Genomic DNA, 11,867 nt, shown 5'->3' on the forward strand with positions numbered 1-11,867 from the left:
CATGGAAGACTGTAAGCCGAATGCCACACCTTTAGAGGTTGGTTATCAGAGCCTGTGTACTGTGAATGACTGCCCAAGAGCTAACCAAAAGCAGTATCAATCACTTATTGGATCATTGCTGCACTTAGCCATGACCACAAGATCAGACATTGTACATTCCGTGCCAAAGTTGGCACAGAGGTGCAGTGACCCCCATAAGGAACATGAGGTGGCTGCTAAGAGAGTCCTTCGCTACCTAAAAGGAACTTCGGGCTTGCAGTTGCATTATGCTCAATCTGGTATGCCTGTTCACTGCTATGTCGATGCAGATTGGGCAGGAGACAGCATTGACCGCAAATCATTCAGCGGTTGGGCGTTCTTCATGGCTGGAGCAGCATTTTCGTGGGAGTCAAAGAAGCAGAGCATCATAGCACTCAGTAGCACGGAGGCAGAGTATGTAGCGCTTTCAACATCAGCTAAGGAGGCTGCTTACGTCCAGAAAATAATATCTGAAATGGGTTTTAAGACGGCGTCAACATTGATGATCTACAGTGACAATCAGAGCGCTCAATGTCTAGCTAAGAATGCTATTTTTCATGCAAGAAGTAAACATATAGATATTAAGTATCACTATATAAGAGATTTATATAAGAAGAAAATCATTGAAATTGAATATGTACCAACCGAAGATATGATTTCAGATGTGTTAACTAAGAATTTAAGTAAAGTTAAGCACATAAAATGTATAAGTTCGCTAGGGTTAAACTGAAAAAGAACCACATCTAAAAAATATACCGCGGTGAGAAGGAGTGTTGAAAATATAAGTATATGCACTACTGTATATCTTATTCATCTTTGGTTTTTTGCACAAAAGTAACGGTGCGTTCTTTTCCTTCTCTTCCTTAAGTTATTGTTCTGCCTGCGTGCAGCATTTTTAAGTTCAGTCTCTAATAAATCGTCAAACCCAATAGTGGCCTTAACCCAATCAAACAAATTCACGCCGAACTTAATCTCAAAAACAACAGATACTCTCGAAATAGCCAACTCCTTCTCCCAACACTTCTCAGAGCTCTCAAGCGACCTAAAATTTTCAGACGAATTCTGAAATAACAAATATAAAATCAACACAGCCAATTATACACCCACCTCAACAGCCAAATCTATCGAGGAAAACATAATTTACCTTGAATTGTTTGCAGCACTACAAACACTTAAAGGATCCACTCCAGGATTAAACTGAAAATCTTACGAAATGATACGCAACAGCTCCCTTACCACAAAAAACAGAATATCTCTTCATACAGACCCATTTCCCTCAACTGCTGTCTAGCAAAAACAACAGACAAAATCATAGCAAAAAGACTATGGTGGTTTGTGACCCACAACAAACTTTTAAATGCAAACCAATTCGGCTTTAAAAAAGGCAAACCGACTTCGGATAGTCTACTATACGTAGACCATCTTATAACGAAGTCAAAGAGGCACACCTCCCTCGTCACTCTTGACTTTTCAAGAGCCTTTGATCGAATAGGGGTGCATATTATAATTGATCAACTCCAGGATTAAAATAAATAATTGTCAGAGTCGGTCCGCACATGTTAAAATTTACTCCCATTATCCAATGGTATCCCACAATGATCTCCTATATCGGTAATCCTATTTCTTATCGCATACAACAAGCTCTCAAACGTATTAGCTTTACACAGAGAAATTAAATTTAACGCATACGCCGACGATTTTTTTCTCATAATAAATTTCAACAAAAACAAAAACCTTAATTTCAACCTAGATAACTTATTACAAGACATAAACATCTGGTGCTCATACTCAGGGGCATACCTATCCTTAGCTAAGTGCCAACACCTCCATATTTGCCAAAAACACAATTGCACCAGCACCATAAGCTGTAGCAATACACCAATACAACAAGTTACTGCACTAAAAATCTTAGGGATAACCATAAACAGTAAATACAGAAGGACAACACACATAAAATCACTTCTTCCATCACTACACCAAAAATTAAATATCATTAAATGCCTCTCCAACCCTAAATTCAATTGTAACACACAAACACTACTTCACGTCGCGAAACCGACAGTCATAGGAATATGGCCTGTTTCTATACGGACACGCTCCAAAAAGCGTGCTAAACAAATTAAAAACACCCTTTAACACAGCAATTCGACTAGCCCTTGGCGCCTACCGAACCACGCCCATAAATAACTTGCTATACGAAGCCAACATCCTCCCATTAGAGCAAAAACGAGACCTCCCAACAGCCAAACTCACAAAAAACCTTATATTTTCGAAAGATACACCAACACACAAACTTGTCAAACAAAGAAAACCAAAAAAAACCCATCAACCATAGACCGCACAATAAACCTTTGTCAAGCACTAAATTATAAATACCAACCACCTTGGGGTCTCCCAAATCTCATAGACACAACATTTAGAGCGCACAAGAAACAAACCTCACCACCAGAGACATACAGAAAACTATTCGAAAATACCAAAGACAACCATAAAGCACACAAATTAATATTTACGGACTGATCAAAAATGAACTCCATTATATCATATGCAATCACAACAGATACTTATATTATTAAATATGGTATCCTACCCCCATACTCATCAGTACTCTCCGCAGAAATAATAGCCATCCTAGTAGCGATCGATCAAGTCAAAATCTGCTCTGACTCTCTCTCAGCAATTGACGCCATAAGAAACACAAGCAACAACAATTTTTACTCTAACAAAATCAGATCACTTCTTACAAAACTAGCCCAAAAAATTAAAATATTGTGGATTCCTGGTCATGTAGGCATAGCAGGCAACGAGCTAGCCGACCAAACCGCTAAATCGACAAGCAATATGCCCCTTATTTACACCCCAAACATCAATTTAACAGACATATACAGACACTTAAAGCTAGAATTCCTAACAAGAAATAAACTAAACATAGAACACTGCAATCAATGGTATAAAAACATTAACAAAGACAATTCAAACATCGACAATTATTGCAGATCCTTCCATCCCAAATCGAGCAGACTCGATCAAATTAAAATAATACGCCTTAGACTAGGCCACACAAAACTTACACACAAGCACTACTTTAATCAAATGGAGAAACGGGCAGCGTGACGATTGGTCATGAGCAGTATATCGACGGGCTGTTACGAGAATATAGCATGGAAGACTGTAAGCCGAATGCCACACCTTTAGAGGTTGGTTATCAGAGCCTGTGTACTGTGGATGACTGCCCAAGAGCTAACCAAAAGCAGTATCAATCACTTATTGGATCATTGCTGCACTTAGCCATGACCACAAGATCAGACATTGTACATTCCGTGCCAAAGTTGGCACAGAGGTGCAGTGACCCCCATAAGGAACATGAGGTGGCTGCTAAGAGAGTCCTTCGCTACCTAAAAGGAACTTCGGGCTTGCAGTTGCATTATGCTCAATCTGGTATGCCTGTTCACTGCTATGTCGATGCAGATTGGGCAGGAGACAGCATTGACCGCAAATCATTCAGCGGTTGGGCGTTCTTCATGGCTGGAGCAGCATTTTCGTGGGAGTCAAAGAAGCAGAGCATCATAGCACTCAGTAGCACGGAGGCAGAGTATGTAGCGCTTTCAACATCAGCTAAGGAGGCTGCTTACGTCCAGAAAATAATATCTGAAATGGGTTTTAAGACGGCGTCAACATTGATGATCTACAGTGACAATCAGAGCGCTCAATGTCTAGCTAAGAATGCTATTTTTCATGCAAGAAGTAAACATATAGATATTAAGTATCACTATATAAGAGATTTATATAAGAAGAAAATCATTGAAATTGAATATGTACCAACCGAAGATATGATTTCAGATGTGTTAACTAAGAATTTAAGTAAAGTTAAGCACATAAAATGTATAAGTTCGCTAGGGTTAAACTGAAAAAGAACCACATCTAAAAAATATACCGCGGTGAGAAGGAGTGTTGAAAATATAAGTATATGCACCACTGTATATCTTATTCATCTTTGGTTTTTTGCACAAAAGTAACGGTGCGTTCTTTTCCTTCTCTTCCTTAAGTTATTGTTCTGCCTGCGTGCAGCATTTTTAAGTTCAGTCTCTAATAAATCGTCAAACCCAATAGTGGCCTTAACCCAATCAAACAAATTCACGCCGAACTTAATCTCAAAAACAACAGATACTCTCGAAATAGCCAACTCCTTCTCCCAACACTTCTCAGAGCTCTCAAGCGACCTAAAATTTTCAGACGAATTCTGAAATAACAAATGTAAAATCAACACAGCCAATTATACACCCACCTCAACAGCCAAATCTATCGAGGAAAACATACTTTACCTTGAATTGTTTGCAGCACTACAAACACTTAAAGGATCCACTCCAGGATTAAACTGAAAATCTTACGAAATGATACGCAACAGCTCCCTTACCACAAAAAACAGAATATCTCTTCATACAGACCCATTTCCCTCAACTGCTGTCTAGCAAAAACAACAGACAAAATCATAGCAAAAAGACTATGGTGGTTTGTGACCCACAACAAACTTTTAAATGCAAACCAATTCGGCTTTAAAAAAGGCAAACCGACTTCGGATAGTCTACTATACGTAGACCATCTTATAACGAAGTCAAAGAGGCACACCTCCCTCGTCACTCTTGACTTTTCAAGAGCCTTTGATCGAATAGGGGTGCATATTATAATTGATCAACTCCAGGATTAAAATAAATAATTGTCAGAGTCGGTCCGCACATGTTAAAATTTACTCCCATTATCCAATGGTATCCCACAATGATCTCCTATATCGGTAATCCTATTTCTTATCGCATACAACAAGCTCTCAAATGTATTAGCTTTACACAGAGAAATTAAATTTAACGCATACGCCGACGATTTTTTTCTCATAATAAATTTCAACAAAAACAAAAACCTTAATTTCAACCTAGATAACTTATTACAAGACATAAACATCTGGTGCTCATACTCAGGGGCATACCTATCCTTAGCTAAGTGCCAACACCTCCATATTTGCCAAAAACACAATTGCACCAGCACCATAAGCTGTAGCAATACACCAATACAACAAGTTACTGTACTAAAAATCTTAGGGATAACCATAAACAGTAAATACAGAAGGACAACACACATAAAATCACTTCTTCCATCACTACACCAAAAATTAAATATCATTAAATGCCTCTCCAACCCTAAATTCAATTGTAACACACAAACACTACTTCACGTCGCGAAACCGACAGTCATAGGAATATGGCCTGTTTCTATACGAACACGCTCCAAAAAGCGTGCTAAACAAATTAAAAACACCCTTTAACACAGCAATTCGACTAGCCCTTGGCGCCTACCGAACCACGCCCATAAATAACTTGCTATACGAAGCCAACATCCTCCCATTAGAGCAAAAACGAGACCTCCCAACAGCCAAACTCACAAAAAACCTTATATTTTCTAAAGATACACCAACACACAAACTTGTCAAACAAAGAAAACCAAAAAAAACCCATCAACCATAGACCGCACAATAAACCTTTGTCAAGCACTAAATTATAAATACCAACCACCTTGGGGTCTCCCAAATCTCATAGACACAACATTTAGAGCGCACAAGAAACAAACCTCACCACCAGAGACATACAGAAAACTATTCGAAAATACCAAAGACAACCATAAAGCACACAAATTAATATTTACGGACTGATCAAAAATGAACTCCATTATATCATATGCAATCACAACAGATACTTATATTATTAAATATGGTATCCTACCCCCATACTCATCAGTACTCTCCGCAGAAATAATAGCCATCCTAGTAGCGATCGATCAAGTCAAAATCTGCTCTGACTCTCTCTCAGCAATTGACGCCATAAGAAACACAAGCAACAACAATTTTTACTCTAACAAAATCAGATCACTTCTTACAAAACTAGCCCAAAAAATTAAAATATTGTGGATTCCTGGTCATGTAGGCATAGCAGGCAACGAGCTAGCCGACCAAACCGCTAAATCGACAAGCAATATGCCCCTTATTTACACCCCAAACATCAATTTAACAGACATATACAGACACTTAAAGCTAGAATTCCTAACAAGAAATAAACTAAACATAGAACACTGCAATCAATGGTATAAAAACATTAACAAAGACAATTCAAACATCGACAATTATTGCAGATCCTTCCATCCCAAATCGAGCAGACTCGATCAAATTAAAATAATACGCCTTAGACTAGGCCACACAAAACTTACACACAAGCACTACTTTAATCAAAACCAACTTTCACCTTGCCCCTTTTGCCAAGGCGACAATTCCATACCCCACCTATTAAATTCATGTCCTTCACTCCTCCCTACAAAACTATCTATCTTCAAAAAAACAAACCCAATAAATCTCCTCAATGAACTCAACCCAGATAATTTAGAAAAAAACTTACTTTTCTTAAAAGCTTCAAACCTATACCACAAAATTTAATAAAATTCCCCAAATGTACTTAAATAAAAATTTACCAACTAAGTAGCCAAAATACAACGAACAATATGTAATTAAACTAAAAGAATTAATATCATTAACCTTAAAAGCCGAAGGCCTTGTTGCCAGTGCTTTACCAAATAAGCTAGTCTAATTTTGTAAACTTCTCTATCTTTAATAATAAAAATAATAAATAAATGTACAGTGACATGACTGAAACTTTGGCGAAAGACATAATTATAAAATTTATATGTGGACACAATTTTGTTATGTACATTAATAATGACAAAGACTATGCTATTTTTCAACGAGCCTATATGAAATTAATTAAGCCAAATACTGGTACGAAATTAATGAAAACTTTAGTAGTACTTCCCAACTTGCTTACATATGCAGACATTCATGAAAAAATATTAGAAATTCATTAGAAAACAATACACCAAGGTATTAAAAAGACTTATGACACTTTTAAAACGAAATACTACTTCCAAGACGCACAAAAACTTATTCAAAACATTATTAATAAATGTGAAATTTTTAATTTATGCAAAGCAGAGCACAAGAAGTTGCTCTTCCGTTTGAAAAAACTCCAGAAACCAAAAATATTCGCGATTAATATGTTATAGACTATTACTTTATTGACCAACGTAAATTTTTAACATGCATCGACATTCATTCAAAATTCATTTCTATTATTGAAACAAAAACCACAAATTGGATTGAAAGTAAACAAGAAAGGAAGTTAACTTCGGCAAGCCGAAGTTTGTATACCCTTGCAGTTATAATTATTAAATTTAAAAATAGAAAAAATTATATTCCCAATAGTATGAGATAATATGTCTGAAAACACCGAAGCTGTAATTTGTTTCATATTATTTTCCCACCAATTTTCCGATCGTTCCTATGGCACCTATATGATATGGTCGTCCGATTTTGATAAAATTAAATTCGAAATTCAGAACTAATTAAAAAATGTTTTTTCCGAACGAATGAGGTTATATGTTAAAAAAAAATTAACATCTCCTTCGCTGCGTTGCGAACTTCTGACTGAAATCATTATACCCTCTGCAAGGGTATAAAAAGTTCTTCTTAAAATCTTTAATATTATATGTAAACCGAAAACAATTAAAATGGATCAAGATCCCGGCCTAATATCTAAATCATTACAAAATTGGTTACAAAAGGAAAATATTAACATTGAAATTACAACTAGCAAGAATGTATAGCCGATATAGAAAGGGTACATAAAACAATCAATCAGAACTTCAGCTTAATTAAGCAGCCAAACTAAAGACACTTTTATTTTAGCCCATATACCCACTTCATTTAAAGAAACACAAAAATATAGAGTTATTAAATATTTTGATAATATAGGCCGACAAATTGATATAAATGATAGTTATAAATATTTTGTAAATGACGAAAAGAAAGTATTTTACTTGGAAAATTCACCAAGTGCATTAGCAAATATATTAGACCAAAAACTTATAATCACTGATCAATGTTTCTCTCAAATCCTTACTAATCAATTTGGGAAATGTCAACACATTTTTGTATCAGAAAATGAATCTGTAAAAGCCTTACATCATTATTACTTATAATTTAAAAGAGACACAAATTAATCAAGATTGCGAAATGTTCAACAAAACAATTCAGGGTAACAATATAATGTACTGTAACGAACTAATTTTTGTGGTCTGCTCGCTACGAGATTCGTGCGCCTAGCTCAGTAGATTGTGTGTTCGTCCCACCAAATTTATAAAAACGTGACCGCCCAGTAGCTCAGTGAGAAAGCTCAGAATTTACGGGTTCGTATTGGGTTTATTGCGGGTATATTATTACAAATGTCTTGGTAGCTTGGTTGGCCTTGACTCGTCGCTTGTGACCTTCGGTACTTCCGACGGTCCTGATTGACTCGACGACCTGTCGCCTTGATGACTCGGTGCTCCAGTCCTGTAGCTCCCTGAAGATCCTCGAAGCTCCCTGAAGATCCTCGCAGCTCCCTGAAGACGCTCGCTCGCTGCTCGCTCCTCACGCGTGACTCGGTGACTGCTCGTGACGACTCGGACTCGCGAGGGGGATCAGCCATACGAGCTTAGGGAAGCGTCACCGTTCTTAGACTAGGGTGAACAGAAGCTGCGCTCTCCAGGATCACTCCTTTCGACACACCGCCGCCTGTGCCTTGCTCTGTCCCGGATGGTCCCACTGGGGTTTCTGCTCAGCCCGCGCGGACAGTCAAGGCGGAACGCCAGGAAGCTGCCTCGCGCTTTACTTCGCTTCCACGTCTAGTGTAAACGAACGTTCCACCCTAGCCTCACCCTTCTGCTTATTGTCCGGGACGTCTCCGCGTGGCTCGCTCTGTGTTGCGTGGCTGACGTGATGTGGTGGATGGCTTGCTGCTGACACTATCTTGCGCACTGCTCCTGGCGGTGCTGGCTGCGCAGCTGGACGTAGCGTGGCTTGGTACTCGGGGTTCGGGCGTACGCCGATCCGGGACTACACGGGTTGGAACCTTAGGGTTCCTGGACAACTCCACTCGAGACCGTACCGATCGACCGCTCTCTCTTCTGACTTGTTATACTTGGGATTCGGACACGCCGCTCCGGGACCTCGCGAGTCGAAACCGTAGGGCTCTCCTGGACAACTCCACAAGAGACCGTACCGATCGACCGCTCTCCCTTCTGGCTTGTTATACTCGTTATTCTCCAGGCGTAACGCTAGGACTTAGTTGAACAGGGTTAAACCGACCGCCTCGACCTAGCCGTGTGATGCCCTCTCGACCTCAGCTACCTGCGTCTCAATTCGAAGATTCCTGGTATCCCAATCCCGAACGTCTCGACGTAGCAATCTTGCTCGTCGTAGGCTCCCACGGCGCTGCTTTTCCGACGACTCGATTTGCTGTTGCTCCCTTGTAGATTATTCGGTTGACTGACTGTTTACTTTGCTATTTGATTGATCTTGAACCTCTGGGAACCGTTATTTCCCTTTTGCGCACGGCCCGCTGAATCTCTCCACTCCGGGTCCAAAGTCCGTGACTCCTGTTCGAACCACTTGTCCTCCACGTACCGCTTCCAACCGATGTTCTGCCCACTGCTGCCGTCCCGCTGATTCCCTTGATGCTTGTGGCACGCATGTGTGCCGCTCCACTGCTGGGATGTGGCACTTCTCTCCCGGTCCAAAGTTCACGGGAGAGTCCAAAGTACATGGCACTCTTGCTCTGTCCGGCAAGTCTCCACACTCTCCTTACCCGCTCCTTGGTCTCCAAACTCTCTTGATCTCCATCCTTGGTCTCCAAACTCTCTCGTTCTCCATCCTTGGTCTCCAAACTCTCTCGTTCTCCAACCTCTCCTCGCCGCGCCATTACTACGCAAATTCGCCGCGTATCTGGTAAGCGGCCGGCCATCTGCTGCTGCTGCTGCTTAGACTTGTGGGGAGTTATTCAACTCCTCACAGTACAAAGAATATAAAATTATATTATCCAGCACTAATATTACTTTATATGAATCAATATGATTGTTAAAACTTAAAAATCGTCAGCATAAAGCTTTGGCCAGTCCAAATTAATTAAACAAAAGATGCAGCCTTGAAACCGTTTCATCGGGCCACAGATTTGACCAATCAAAATTATTTAACCAAAGACCACTTTCGCTGCTCGCGTCGCTGTCACCGCTAAAAGCCATAGTTATAGGAATAATGCATTTTGTAAAATCAGTTTAAGATTGGGGATCTAACTAGAAAGGGTTTTACCAATAAAAACTCCGCTGTATATTAAAAAAAAATTAATATATCCCGAAGCAAAAACATAATTTATATATAAAACATTTGAATAGTAACAGAATTAGCTAGGCAATCGATGATATCTCTGAATATACATTCCCAAACATGGGTTTACTAGACTCAAAGACGGTAGACACCACCGCAAACGTCATAATTAAAGTACAGGTTTGAACACCTGATTTAAAAATAGTTAATATCCTGTTAATTATATTTGTAATACTGATGTGCATAAACGCGTTCATAAAAATATGGTTAGGTTAGGTTTGGTTAGGAGTGGTTGGAGATTAAATACTAATCCCCACACTTAGGCCACATTGGGCCCCTTGTGATACTACGTGATCTCTGATCAGATCCTTTTCCCTAGCTCATGCGTTATTTGCTTTCGCGAAGTATTTTGTTCTTCTTAGGAAACACAGGAGTTTTTGAATGCTTACGCCCTGAATGGCCGCAAGGTTCGGAAGTGTGTAGCTACCTAGGGTTTGAAAGCGCTTTAGGTTATGTGCTGGGCAGAAGCAAAGGAGTTGTTCGATGCTCTCCTCTTTGTCTATCAGTTTGCAGCTGCGGCAGAAGTCGTGGTTACTGAGTCCCAGCCTGTGCGCATTTAGGAGAGTGGAGATGTCCTCCCTGCTACATTGTAGGAGAGTTTTTGTTCTTTTCGAGTTGTAGTTTGGCCATGTGAGTCAGAATTGTGGCATGTTGAGATTGAGTTCCAACGTTTGTTGGAAAGTGTGTACAGTCTCTGCCTGAGATGGAGCTTGCAGGTAGCCATGGGCATACCCACCGTGTCCTTATCGCGAAGGATGTCAGCGGTTGTCCCTTGTCTTGCTTGCTCGTCTGCTATGCAGTTTCCCTCACTATTGCGGTGTCCAGACACCCAGATGAGGTTGATTCTCAGATGAGTGGCCATCTCGTTAAGAGATTTTCGGCATTCAGAGATTGTTTTTGAGTTCGTTGCGTAGGAGTCAAGGGCCCTGAGGGCTGCTTGACTATCTGGTAGGCGGAATGAGACTATTATGTCTAGTTCGGGGGAGAGGAATCCCCCACCTGTTTGGGAGTTAAGCTTGGAGCCGTGTGTTTATATGTTGACGGTGTTTTCGAATTGGTGTGGGAGGTTGTCCCAGTCTGTACGGGTGGGTATGAAGATCTTGTATCTTCTTTCGAAGTTGACTATGGTTGAACCGTAGTCTGTACTGCGTGCTAAGGATGTATGTTTTGTTAAGATAGTGGAGTGACCCGTAGAGGCTGTTGTCCATGCCGCTGCTTCGCGGAGCCTCAGCGCTGTTGCAGATGCCCAGCTTTTGGCAAGTAGATCCAGGGGTTGGAGGTCGAGAATTGTGTTTAGTGCTTCAGTGGCGGTGGAGCGGAGCGCCCCACTGATGCAGAGTTCTGCGCTTCCTTGGATCTTGTGAAGGATCCGGGGGTTGCAATTTTTTTCTAGGGAAGACCACCATACGATGTTTCCGTTGAGGAGAATGGGCCTGACTATTGCAGTGTATAGCCAGTGGACTATCATGGGGGAGAAACCCCACTTTCTCCCTATGGCTTTTTTACAAGCGAAGAGGGCTATGGCCGCTTTGCGTGTGCGATCTAGGATGTTGTCTGT

The sequence above is a fragment of the Drosophila subpulchrella genome, unplaced genomic scaffold (assembly GCF_014743375.2).
Source record: "Drosophila subpulchrella strain 33 F10 #4 breed RU33 unplaced genomic scaffold, RU_Dsub_v1.1 Primary Assembly Seq31, whole genome shotgun sequence".
Lineage (NCBI taxonomy): Eukaryota > Metazoa > Arthropoda > Insecta > Diptera > Drosophilidae > Drosophila > Drosophila subpulchrella.